This window comes from Lissotriton vulgaris, chromosome 6, assembly GCF_964263255.1.
Source record: "Lissotriton vulgaris chromosome 6, aLisVul1.2, whole genome shotgun sequence".
NCBI classification, from domain to species: Eukaryota; Metazoa; Chordata; class Amphibia; order Caudata; family Salamandridae; genus Lissotriton; species Lissotriton vulgaris.
In genome coordinates, this window is record NC_141694.1 from 553,564,491 (window position 1) to 553,578,229 (window position 13,739).

The window sequence follows — 13,739 nt, forward strand, 5'->3', positions numbered from 1 at the left end:
CCGAGGTGGTGTCCAGCAATTTGCCGCACTGGTGTGGCCATCCTACAATGCTGCGCCGAAAGACGGCGTGTCCAGCTGAGTTTCTCCTGCTCTTGCGGTACAGTGACTCGAACGCGCCGAGATATGGATGGCACTGAGGTGGTGTCCAGTAAGTTGCCGCACTGGTGTGGCCATCCTACAATGCTGCGCCGAAAGTCGGCGTGGGGTGCCCCGTTGGCTTATGAGGTGATGTCAGTAGTGGACCGATGTGTGAATAGGTCGGAACCAGCACAAGGCGCCAAGATCCGAATGGCAAGTCCTGGATGTTGAGTGCCATAGTTGAGAGTTCTGAGCAGTGCTTGTAAGACTGTCTGAAGCTTATTTGCACCTGCTGCAGCTTCACTATTGCCCTGGTGTGGCCAAAGGTCGCACATGACATAGGCGGCCGACTCCCGAGGTCCGGCGGAACTTTTTTCCTTTTCCTTTTTGCTTCTTGTCCCACAATCCGTTTCAACTGAAGACACAACCAGGTCCCTGAATGTGTGCAGGGGGACGTTATTGATTGAATCAAAATGGCGGCTTGACACAAAGCTGACTCAAGCGTTGCTGTTGATGCTATACAGACAAAAATTGGTTTTCAGTTTGTACATTCTTCTGGATTTTTTTTTCCATCCAAGGCTGATTGAGAGTTTGTAGAAAAATGGCTTCAGATTTTCCACATACTACTCTTCAACATTCTTCCTAAATGTAACAATGTGAGACTCACTAGGAGAACGGCTGTTTATCTTTCCTTTCAAAATGCTGCCAACAATATTTTCTGAATGGAAGACACCATCTTGTAGCATAAAGGGCCGAAAGGGGTTCTGGTCTGGCCGATGGTTGGTGGAGACATTTTGACTATATCTTGGACCTGCCCGGCCTCGCCCAAAATGGCACCAGTATAAATGGGACTCGTAACTCCTTGTTGTGTACTGGTTGAACAACTTTGATATCACGAGATATGAATGCAGTTTTGATGCTCATGGCGGGCGGGGACGAGAATTGATTGAATATTTTGACATCCCTATTGATATTAAGTTCTGATGTGTTATTGATTACTGTAGTATTGAAAGTTCGAATTAACGTCACCCATGGTACTTGCCCGCAAATGTATATCTAGATGATTTTTTTGTAAGTGGCCCTGTCGTATTTTAATTACAAAATGTACGTCCACCGATTCCGCAAATGTTAGACACCTTAGTTCTTGCAACCTAATGGCCCGCTCGTTACGTTCCTCTACAGTGTAAATGTCTCCTCATCATATACGATTTCAGTTTGCTCCGTGGCCGGCCCACGTGGTTATAGGCCCGTATTTGTATACTGACATTTTCACAATAAAGGTTTTTCAAACAAAACATGGTAGTAGTATTTACATTGGTAAAGTTTTTACTTTTAGTCACTGTTTTCGAATCAGTAAAAGGCAAGTGAAATAAAGCAGTCCAATTACATGATGGATAAAAGGTATAATATGTAGGAACGCAGTAAAGATAAATGGTCAAGGGCAGTTGTGTTTTCCACTCCTGCAACATAAAGTGATCAATAAGAATCTGATAATCAGGCGTATCGGCGACTAAGACAGCAGGCCGAGTCTCTTTTACTCAACGGCTCCGTCATGGAACGAAGAAACGCCCTTTTTCTCGAAAAAGGAATATATTTTACTTGCAGGACAGTTGTAAATTTTCCGGGAAAGTACATTAGCCTGGAATATTATAATATATATGTTTAAAAAAAAAAGTTCGAAATCAATAAAAAGCATATTTTTTAGGTCATATGACCAAGCTTTTCATTATTAAAATAACAAAAGTAAAATGAACCAATAAAAAGTTTTATTAACAAGTCACATGACCTGTTATGCTTACGTTACGCGCTGCGCGCCGCGCCCCGGATCACTTCCGGGTGCGCTAACGCGGCGTGTCATATAACGCATTACGCGACAACGTAGGTCAAGAATATAGTCAAAATGTCTCCACCAACCAGCGTTCGGAACACAACCCCTTTCAGCAGTCCAAAAAGTTCTGTAAAATGACAACAGAGGGGACAGGCAACAAGAACCATCAGTCAAAGAGGGGAGGGCAAGTTCTTCTCTACCGGGTCATGTTGGGGCTATACCGGAACTGATCGAATTGGTAGTCTACAGTGTTTCTGGATGTTTCAGACTAAAGCTGGCGTCAGCATGAGAGCACTACCATCTCGTAGGTCCGTCGTGGCCATTCCACGAGCAAACATGGCAGCCGCTCCCCACCAGAAGCCTGCGGGAGTCGGGGGCTCCCAAGACTTTTGTAGAATCTTCACGGCTGAGGGGACGCTTTCGAGAATGGGACCCAAGCCCTATCAGGGAAGCGTCCGAGTTCCAAGGTGTCCCAGGGCCATTTTAGTGGACCACGCCCAAATCTGAAGAGCCGGCCGCCATTTTGAGAGTCCTGTGGCAGTCGCTTATCGTTGCATCGCAAGAGCGGGAGCAACTCAACTACATGGTGAGCGAGACGCTGTAGTCGCAAGAGCGGGCGGTAAACAGCTGAATGGCGGAAGAGGCACAGTGTAGCGAAAGCGGGCGGAATGGCAACTAAAACGGTAAAGGGGCGCCCCACTACAGCGTGTCTTCAGGTCAAACGGATTGTGGGACAAGGTCCAGAATAGAAGAGTCATCAAAAGGCAAAAAGTTCCGCCGGACCCCTAGAGTCGGCCGCCTATGTCGGGGGCGATCTCAGGCTAAACCGGTGCTATAAGACTTGGGGAGGGGGTCGGAGCCAAGCGTCTTCTCCGAGTCCGTGCCATCACACCGCCCCTCGGGGGCCTCCGTCAAGCGGTTTAGGGAGGTACCATATCACATTGTTTTCAAATGCAGTCAGGTCCACAAACGACCCTCACTTACTTTGAGAATAGTGAAGCTGCAGTAGGTGGAAATAAGCTTCAGACAGTGTTACAAGCGCTGCTCAGAACTCTGAACTATGGCACCCAACATCCAGAACTTATGCCATTTGAGAATGGCAGTGACATCGAAGCAACTCAGGGACCAAAACCATTAACGTACTTTCACGTATGAAAATCTTACTTGGGGAGGGGGCAGGAGCGAACCGCCCCCTCCCAGTCCGCGCCACCACACCGTATGTTGAAAATCTGAAGCCATCGTTCTACAAACTCAACCAACCTTGGATGGAAAAATCTAGAAAAATGTACAAACTGAAAACCAGTTTTGGTCTGCATAGCATCAGTAGCAACGCTTGCTATCAGAGTGCATGAGTTTCATGCTCGATCGATTGAGCTAGCCGGATCGGGCAATAAAAAGTATAAAATAGTTATGTAAATAGTTATTTAATAAAATGTTTTACCCTGTTTCTTTGCTGGTGTGTTGTATTTATTTTTAATATTTGCATAGGGTTTGTCGTTATTTTGGGCGGGGTGGGTGACGGAGCCGAGCTGTCTTGCAGCCCTCATGGTGTGGAGCTTTTTTTACACGATTTTTCACGATTTTTCACTATCTGCAAAGACTAAACAGAGTATTGCGACTTTGTGCTTGTTTGTAAATAGAGAATGAACCAAAGAGAATCAATTGTAAAACAGTAAATGCTTGGATAACAATCAATCAAATGGAGAGACAAGCAGGCACGACGGATTACAACGGGGGTAAAGGCCTGCGTTAACTACTCTTCACCATCTGCAAAGAGAGAGTACTACTAAGAGAAAAGAGGGGGGGGGCAGCGTTCAAAGCACATCAGCGTGCATAAACACGAAAAAGTTTTTACCTATCACGTACTTGACATTTGACAGCTTTTGATATTTGCTATTAAAAAACCAATGAAATTCACTGAAAAAACCATAGGTTATAGGCCATATATAGTTAGGAATTTGCATTTACAAAACCTTGAAAATTCACTGAAAAAACCATTGGTTATAGACCATATATAGTTAGGGATTAGCCTTTTCAAAACCTTATTTTACTCACACAAAACCATTGAAATTTCATATATAGTTAGTTCCACTAACTATATATCGCGCACCCGCAATCCACTGCTGATGATGTCACATATTACATCATTCATGACATGGTTAGTGACATCACTGATGACATCACTGATGACATCTCAAATGACATCACTGATGACATCTCAAATGACATCACTGATAAAATCACTGATAACATCTCATTTGACATGACTGATCACATCACTGATGATATCATTCATGTGATAATACCATGAACCTCTTCAGACTCTAATATAACCTTAGATACAATCAGTGTAAACAGACAGTCACAGACTGTCACTCATCCATGGAGTTACTCACACACCTAGTCAGTTATGCAAAAAATCAATCACATCTCCATTTTCTCAACTATACAGTCATACACACCTTACTTATTCAAACATATACTAACACATATTTACTTTACTCTCTTATACAATCCCTGATACATGTTCACAATGATCCATACAGCCACTCACACATTCACTGGCTCTTATGCACAGTTATTTATATATGTCAACTCTCACATGTACTGTGTTTTACATATGTACTTACTTTGACATGTAGCACTGAGATATCCATTCACTCACTAATACACTCATGCACAGTCAACCGCCCATACAGCTGTTTCCACATGCACTTTTGAACCCATACATATAGTGAATCAACTACTCACACATCTATGTACAGAGTCACACACCTCCCAGCCACTCATACACACACACTCAGTTTCCCATACAAATACTTGGACAACCAATGAATAACCCATACAGTTACTCATATAGCTACTGATCAACATATGCAGCAGTTTGTAGAACAACAGATATAATGATGCACAAATTAAAACAGTTTAGTCACTAACCCATGCACTCAGTGAGACACATTTAATCACTCACTCATACAGTCAGTCATGCACCTACTAAATCCTTCATCCAGACACTTATACATCCACTCATTCTTTAATATGTAAGACATATTTTACCTTTACATAAACATACAGTCACTGGATGTTGTCATCAGTGATGTCATCAGTGATGTCATTTGAGATGTCATCAGTGATGTCATCAGTGATGTCACTAACCATGTCATGAATGATGTAATATGTGACATCATCAGCAGTGGATTGCGGGTGCGCGATATATAGTTAGTGGAACTAACTATATATGAAATTTCAATGGTTTTGTGTGAGTAAAATAAGGTTTTGAAAAGGCTAATCCCTAACTATATATGGTCTATAACCAATGGTTTTTTCAGTGAATATATATATATATATATATATATATATATATATATGTGTATGTACATATTACCTACTGGCTATCGCCAGTAGGTATATATAGTTAGGATTTTTTCCCTATGGGATTTTTGAAAATTCTATGTCTAATAACTTTGGCGTTTGTGGACGGAATCAGCTGAATTTTTCAGGAAAATGGCACATTTTGTTTCTGAGCAGCCCTTGAAAATTTGGGGGGGTTTTGTCGAGGGGGGGCCGAGAAAAAAGGGGGGTCCCAAAACGCGTTTTTCCCATGTTAATTTCCATAGGGCGGTTGGACTCACTTTTAGCTCGAACGGCTGAATGGATTTGCACGAAACTTGGCAAAATTGTACGGACTGTTAGCCCGATGTGCCTTTGCTAGGTCTCAATATATGTGCTCCAGTAGTTTTTGAGAAATTAACGTTCAAAACAAGATATATATCTGTAACAGCGCTCCGGACTGCGCTCCGGTTCGCTTACTTTTCGCGAAACGGAACTTTGCGATGCGAAGCTGATTGGCTCCCCCGTGTCTGTCAACATTCTAAACAGTCCGGAGCGGCCGCCATCTTATCTCTCGGTAGGATCGAGAGAGAAGAAGAGGTGAAAAACGAAGGGGGAATTTAATGAAAGGGGGCAAGGTATACCCCTCTTGACCCCCTAGGAATGTTGTTGGGGTTATTAAAGGGTCCCGTGGGGAAAATAAAAAAAAATGATTTTTCACGGTAGAAGCGCTTCACGGGCCGCGAACTGGGCCGCAAACTGCGTGCGTGGCGTCTGTTAACGTTCGATTCGATGGAAATCAGGAAGTGTTGACGCCAATTTGTCACTGCGATAAAATATTTTGTTATAAATGAATCCTTATTGATAAACATTGTCTGCGCCATCTTGCCTTTTTTCCAATGCCACAATTTTGTCGTGCATGGCAGCCATTTTAGATGCCAGGCCGGTCCCAGGCTATCACCTAGCCCTGCGGATGTAGTTTATGGCCCCAGCTGTAGAGAATCCAGACATGCCAACCTTCCCGATTCAGGCGTGAGACTACTGATTTCAGTGCTAGTCTCCCGCCTCCCGATTTCTGCAAGCAAAAACCCAGGGGCATATTACCAACAACTAGCGATAATTTTTGTCTCTAACTTGTTTAGAGACAAAAATTATCGCCGCACATCGGCGATTTTTATCGCAGATAAACCTTGCTATTAGCAAGGTTTATCGCAAATGCGATAAAAAACGGCCGCAATGCATGAATATCGCAGAAAAGTCCGCGATATTCATGTATTATCGAGCAAATGCTCTTAGCCATGTTATCCACCTCCCATTGGATAACATGGCTAAGAACTGTTCAGGGCACTATCACTGACATGCAAAGCGGGGCCCACGATGGTCGCTATCTCCTTTTAGCTGTCACTAACTGGTGTTAGCGACAGCTTGGTAATAGGGAGATAATTTTATCTCCGCTTTCTTGGCTTTTAAAGCCAAAAAAGCGGAGATAAACCCCCTTGATAATATGCCCCATGATTCCTCGGGGGTTTCAGCTGACAGGGCTTGGTATTGTGTTACGTGGTAATTCTTCCAGGAAACGTCAGAGGGTCGATGCAGGGGTTCTAGAAGGGGTGATAAACCATTTAAGCCTCATAAACAAGCGCATGGTCTTTTAAAGATCTGTGAAGTACTCGGGGCGGCGGTGTGTGTGTGTCCTCTTTCAGGAGCGGGGGGGGGGGGCACTGCCAGCAACTTCCAGGCCAGGCAGTGTTCAACACTTGCATCACCCTTTCTCTGCCTGCTATTGCGCTCCATGCTTCGGAAAGGTAAGAAAAAGAACGTGTATTTGAGTTTGAAATGTCCGATCCTGTAGCAGTACACTTGCAAAGCCCACACATGACAATAACCCGATTCAAGGCCCCATTCACCCGTTTTTAAAAAAATTTATAACACTCCAACACAGTAAGATTATAAAACTTTATTAACTTTTAAATATAATGAACGGAACAAAAACTGTAAAAACATTTAAACATTTTTCACCAAAAAAAGCAACAATTGTCAGAAGCTGTATTTTGTGCGAATAGTCCCAAGGCAGCACAACGTGCTGAGTTCTGGACGGCACCCAGGTGATGTCGCCTGGGTGCCGCACTGGTTTTGGTATCCTACAATGCTGCTCCGAAAATTGGCGTGGGGCGTCCCGGGTGGTGCGGGGGGAGGCCTCGTCTGTAGCGGTCTGTTGTGCGAATAGTCCCAAGGCAGCAGAACGCGCTGAGATGTTGATGGCACCCAGGTGATGTCCAGTAAACTGCTGCACTGGTTTTGGTATCCTACAATGCTGCTCCGAAAATTGGCGTGGGGCGGCCCGGGGGGGGGGGGGCGTGGGGGAGGCAGCGTGAACGGGCCTCCCCAGGTGGCGGCCATCCAGCTGAGTTGCGCCCGCTCTTGCGGCTACAGCGTCTCGCTCACCATGTTGTTGAGTTGCTCCCACTCTTGCATTGCAGCGATAGGCGGCTGCCACATGACTCTTAAAATGGCGGACGGCTCTTCGGTTTTGGGCCTGGTCCACTGAAATGGCCCTGGGACACCTTGGAACTCGGACGCTTGCCTGCTAGGGCTTGGGCTCCATTCTCGAAAAGCGTCCCCTCAGCCGTGAAGATTCTACAAAAGTCTTGGGGGCCCCCGACTCTCGCAGGCTTCCGGTGGGGAGCGGCTGCCATGATTTCTCGCAGAATGACCACGACGGAGCTACGAGATGGTGGTGCTCTCATGCTGACGCCAGCTTTAGTCTGAAACATCCAGAAACAAGGTGGGGCTTTCATCGTTTGGGAAAAAAAAATGTTCTAAACCAATGAAAAGTGTTATTTCTAGGTCATATGACCAAGCCTTCCATCTTTAGGAAACCAAAAGTAAAATGAACCAATGAAAAGTTTTATAAACAAGTCACATGACCTGTTATGCGGCATAGGGCTACAAAAAGCGTAGAAAATCCGTTGGCACGTGAGGCGGCGTCAGTAGCGGACCGATGTGCGAATAGGCCGAAGGCAGCACAACGCGCTGAGATCCGGATGGCACCGAGGTGGTGTCCAGCAAATTGCCGCACTGGTGTGGCCATCCTACAATGCTGCGCCGAAAGTCGGCGTGGGGCGCCCCGTTGGCCTGTGAGGTCGCGTCAGTCAGTGGGGGCTGTGCGTTTCCCCCAAGATGGAGGCTCCTCGGCTGCAGTGCGGCGCCCCTTAGCGTTTCACTCGCCGTCCAACTGAGTTGCGTCCGCACTTGCGGCTACACTAGGCCGAAGGCAGCACAACGCACCGAGATCCGGATGGCACCGAGGTGGTGTCCAGCAAATTGCTGCACTGGTGTGGCCATCCTACAATGCTGCGCCGAAAGACGGCGTGTCCAGCTGAGTTGCGGTCACTCTTGCGGTACAGTGACTCGAACGCGCCGAGATCCAGATGGCACCGAGGTGGTGTCCAGCAAGTTGCCGCACTGGTGTGGCCATCCTACAATGCTGCGCCGAAAGTCGGCGTGGGGTGTCCCGTTGGCTTATGAGGTGATGTCAGTAGTGGACCGATGTGTGAATAGGTCGGAACCAGCACAAGGCGCCAAGATCCGAATGGCAAGTCCTGGATGTTGAGTGCCATAGTTGAGAGTTCTGAGCAGTGCTTGTAAGACTGTCTGAAGCTTATTTGCACCTGCTGCAGCTTCACTATTGCCCTGGTGTGGCCAAAGGTCGCACATGACATAGGCGGCCGGCTCCCGAGGTCCGGCGGAACTTTTTTCCTTTTCTTTTCTGCTTCTTGTCCTACAATCCGTTTCATCTGAAAACACGACCAGGTCCCTGAATGTGTGCAGGGGGACGCTATTGAGTGAATGAAAATGGCGGCTTGACACAAAGTTGACTCAAGCGTTGCTGTTGATGCTATACAGACAAAAATTGGTTTTCAGTTTGTACATTCTTCAGGATTTTTTTTCCATCCAAGGCTGATTGAGAGTTTGTAGAAAAATTGCTTCAGATTTTCCACATACTACTCTTCAACATTCTTCCTAAATGTAACAATGTGAAACTCACTAGGAGAACGGCTGTTTATGTTTCCTTTCAAAATGCTGCCAATAATATTTTCTGAATGGAAGACACCATCTTGTAGCATAAAGGGCCGAAAGGGGTTCTGGTCTGGCCGATGGTTGGTGGAGACATTTTGACTATATCTTGGACCTGCCCGGCCTCGCCCAAAATGGCGCCGGTATAAATGGGACTCGTAACTAGTTGAACAACTAGTTGAACAACCTTGATATCACGAGATATGAATGCAGTTTTGATGCTCATGGCGGGCGGGGACGAGAATTGATTGAATATTTCGACATCCCTATTGATATTAAGTTCTGATGTGTTATTGATTACTGTACTATTGAAAGTTCGAATTAACGTCACCCATGGTACTTGCACGCAAATGTATATCTAGATAACTTTTTTGTAAGTGGCCCTGTCGTATTTTAATTACAAAATGTACGTCCACCGATTCCGCAACTGTTAGACACCTTAGTTATTGCAACCTAATGGCTCGTTCGTTACGTTCCTCCATAATGTAAATGTCTCCTCATCATATACGATTCCAGTTTGCTCCGTGGCCGGCCCACGTGGTTATAGGCCCGTATTTGTATACTGACATTTTCACAATAAAGGTTTTTAAAACAAAACATGGTAGTAGTATTTACATTGGTAAAGTTTTTACTTTTAGTCACTGTTTTCGAATCAGTAAAAGGCAAGTGAAATAAAGTAGTCCAATTACATGACGGATAAAAGATATAATATGTAGGAACGCAGTAAAGATAAGTGGTCAAGGGCAGTTGTGTTTTTCATTTCTGCAACATAAAGTGATCGATAAGAATCTGATAATCAGGCGTATTGGCGACTAAGACAGCAGGCCGAGTCTCTTTTACTCAACGGCTCCGTCATGGAACGAAGAAACGCCCTTTTTCTCGAAAAAGGAATATATTTTACTTGCAGGACAGTTGTAAATTTTCCGGGAAAGTACATTAGCCTGGAATATTATAACATATGTTTAAAAAAAAATAATGTTCGAAAACAATAAAAAGCGTAATTTTTAGGTCATATGACCAAGCTTTAGATCATTAAAATAACAAAAGTAAAATGAACCAATGAAAAGTTTTATTAACAAGTCACATGACCTGTTATGCTTACGTTACGCGCTGCGCGCCGCGCCTCGGATCAATTCCGGGTGCGCTAACGCGGCGTGTCATATAACGCATTACGCGACAACGTAGGTCAAGAATATAGTCAAAATGTCTCCACCAACCAGCGTTCGGAACACAACCCCTTTCAGCAGTCCAAAAAGTTCTGTTAAATGACAACAGAGGGGACAGGCAACAAGAACCATCAGTCAAAGAGGGGAGGGCAAGTTCTTCTCTTCCGGGTCATGTTGGGGCGCTACCGGAACTGATCGAATTGGTAGTCTACAGTGTTTCTGGATGTTTCAGACTAAAGCTGGCGTCAGCATGAGAGCACTACCATCTCGTAGCTCCGTCGTGGCCATTCCACGAGCAGACATGGCAGCCGCTCCCCACCAGAAGCCTGCGGGAGTCGGGGGCCCCCAAGACTTTTGTAGAATCTTCACGGCTGAGGGGACGCTTTTGAGAATGGGACCCAAGCCCTATCAGGGAAGCGTCCGAGTTCCAAGGTGTCCCAGGGCCATTTTAGTGGACCAGGCCCAAAACCGAAGAGCCGGCCGCCATTTTGAGAGTCCTGTGGCAGCCGCCTATCGCTGCACCGCAAGAGCGGGAGCAACTCAACTACATAGTGAGCGAGACGCTGTAGTCGCAAGAGCGGGCGGTAAACAGCTGAATGGCGGAAGAGGCACAGTGTAGCAAAAGCGGGCGGAATGGCAACTGAAACGGTAAAGGGGCGCCCCACTACAGCGTGTCTTCAGGTCAAACGGATTGTGGGACAAGGTCCAGAATAGAAGAGTCATCAAAAGGCAAAAAGTTCCGCCGGACCCCGGGAGCCGGCCGCCTATGTCGGGGGCGATCTCAGGCTACACCAGTGCTATAAGACTTGGGGAGGGGGTCGGAGCCAAGCGTCTTCTCCGAGTCCATGGCCATCACACCGCCCCTCGGGGGCCTCCGTCAAGCTGTTTAGGAAGGTAACATATCACATTGTTTTCAAATGCAGTCAGGTCCACAAACGACACTCACTTACTTTGAGAATAGTGAAGCTGCAGTAGGTGGAAATAAGCTTCATACAGTGTTACAAGCGCTGCTCAGAACTCTGAACTATGGCACCCAACATCCAGAACTTATGCCATTTGAGAATGGCAGTGACATTGAAGCAACTCAGGGACCAAAACCATTAACGTACTTTCACCTAGGAAAATCTTACTTGGGGAGGGGGCAGGAGCGAAGCGCCCCCTCCCAGTCCGCGCCACCACACCGTATGTTGAAAATCTGAAGCCATCGTTCTACAAAGTCAACCAACCTTGGATTGAAAAATCTAGAAAAATGTACAAACTGAAAACCAGTTTTGGTCTGCATAGCATCAGTAGCAACGCTTGCTATCAGAGTGCATGAGTTTCATGCTCGATCGATTGAGCTAGCCGGATCGGGCAATAAAAAGTATAAAATAGTTATGTAAATAGTTATTTAATAAAATGTTTTACCCTGTTTCTTTGCTGGTGTGTTGTCTATATTTTTAATATTTGCATAGGGTTTGTCGTTATTTTGGGCGGGGTGGGTGACGGAGTCGAGCTGTCTTGCAGCCCTCATGGTGTGGAGCTCAGTTCATCTCACTATTTTCGTATTTCTCATGAAGGGTTGTTCCTAATATTTCTATTTTAGCGAGGTCAAAAAGAGATCCAATTAGTGGCCTACTGATTTTGCTCGATTACTTTTATTTTTTTACACGATTTTTCACTATCTGCAAAGACTAAACAGAGTATTGCGACTTTGTGCTTGTTTGTAAATAGAGAATGATCCAAAGAGAACCAATTCTAAAACAGTAAATGCTTGGATAACAATCAATCAAATGGAGAGACAAGCAGGCACGACGGATTACAACGGGGGCAAAGGCCTGCGTTAACTACCGTTCACTATCTGCAAAGAGAGAGTACTACTAAGAGAAAAGAGGGGAGGGGGGGGTGCAGCGTTCAAAGCACATCAGCGTGCATAAATACGAAAATGTTTTTATCTATCACGTACTTGACATTTTAAAGCTTTTCATATTTGCTATTAAAAAACCATTGAAATTCATCAGTGAATGTCATCAGTGATGTCACTGACCATGTCATAAATGATGTAATATGTGACATCATCAGCAGTGGATTGCGGGTGCGCGATATATAGTTAGCGCATCTAACTATATATGGAATTTCAATGGTTTTATGCGAGTAAAATAAGGTTTTGTAAATGCAAATCCCTAACTATATATGGCCTAAAACCAATGGTTTTTTCATTGAATTTTCAAGGTTTTGTAAATGCAAATTCCTAACTATATATCGACTATAACCTATGGTTTTTTCAGTGAATATATATATATATGTGTATGTACATATATATATATATATATATATATATATATATATATATATATATATATATATATATATATATATATATATATATATATATATATATATATTACGGCTCAACCTCCCACGAGCCTGGTGTACTCATGGGCGGGTGACGTTCATGCAGGGTGCTCCTGCATATCCAATGAGCTTCACACTCCTACCGGTCAAAACTCCTCCCAAGGATCACAGCAGTCACGAGGGCAGGTTCAAAGCTTTATTAAACGAACCTTCGGCACATACGTGTTTCGGCTAAACTGCCTTTGTCAATGTTGACAAAGGCAGTTTAGCCGAAACGCACCGGTGCCGAATTTTTTGATATATTTTTATATATATATATAAAAAGTTCTAGCAAGAGCTTTTAAGAAAACAGAGGATCGTTCAAGGGAATCTTTGTTAACTTCCAAAAATATGTCTGCTATCAGTGACAATGAATGCCCACGGTTAATAACTACATTCAGTAAGCAAGAACGTAAAATGAAATCCATCGTCAAAAAGAAGTGGTCAATTATTATGACTGACGGTGTATTAGCTAGCAGATTACCAGAGTCGCTGTCTATTACATTTAGGCGGGCAAGATCAATGAGGAACCAATTGGTCAAAACAAGCCCCGAAATTAACACTGAGGGGACACATTTTCTGCAGAGGAAGGGTTTTTTCAAATGCTCGTCATGAAGAGCATGAAGATTTGGCACAAATACGACCCATTAAAAAAACCCATTTTCTGACAAAAGTATAGCCATCAAGGGAAGCTACGGATGCCGAACTGAATATGCTGTTTATATTCTGGCATGCACATGTGGGCTGCGCTACGTTGGTAGTACGAAGCTACAGGTGCATGCCAGGATATTGCAGCATCTCAGGGCAATTGCCAACAATGACCCTGCCTATCCTGTGGCAAGGCATATCAAAACAACACATAATAATGCTCTAAGTTGTTTGTCCTA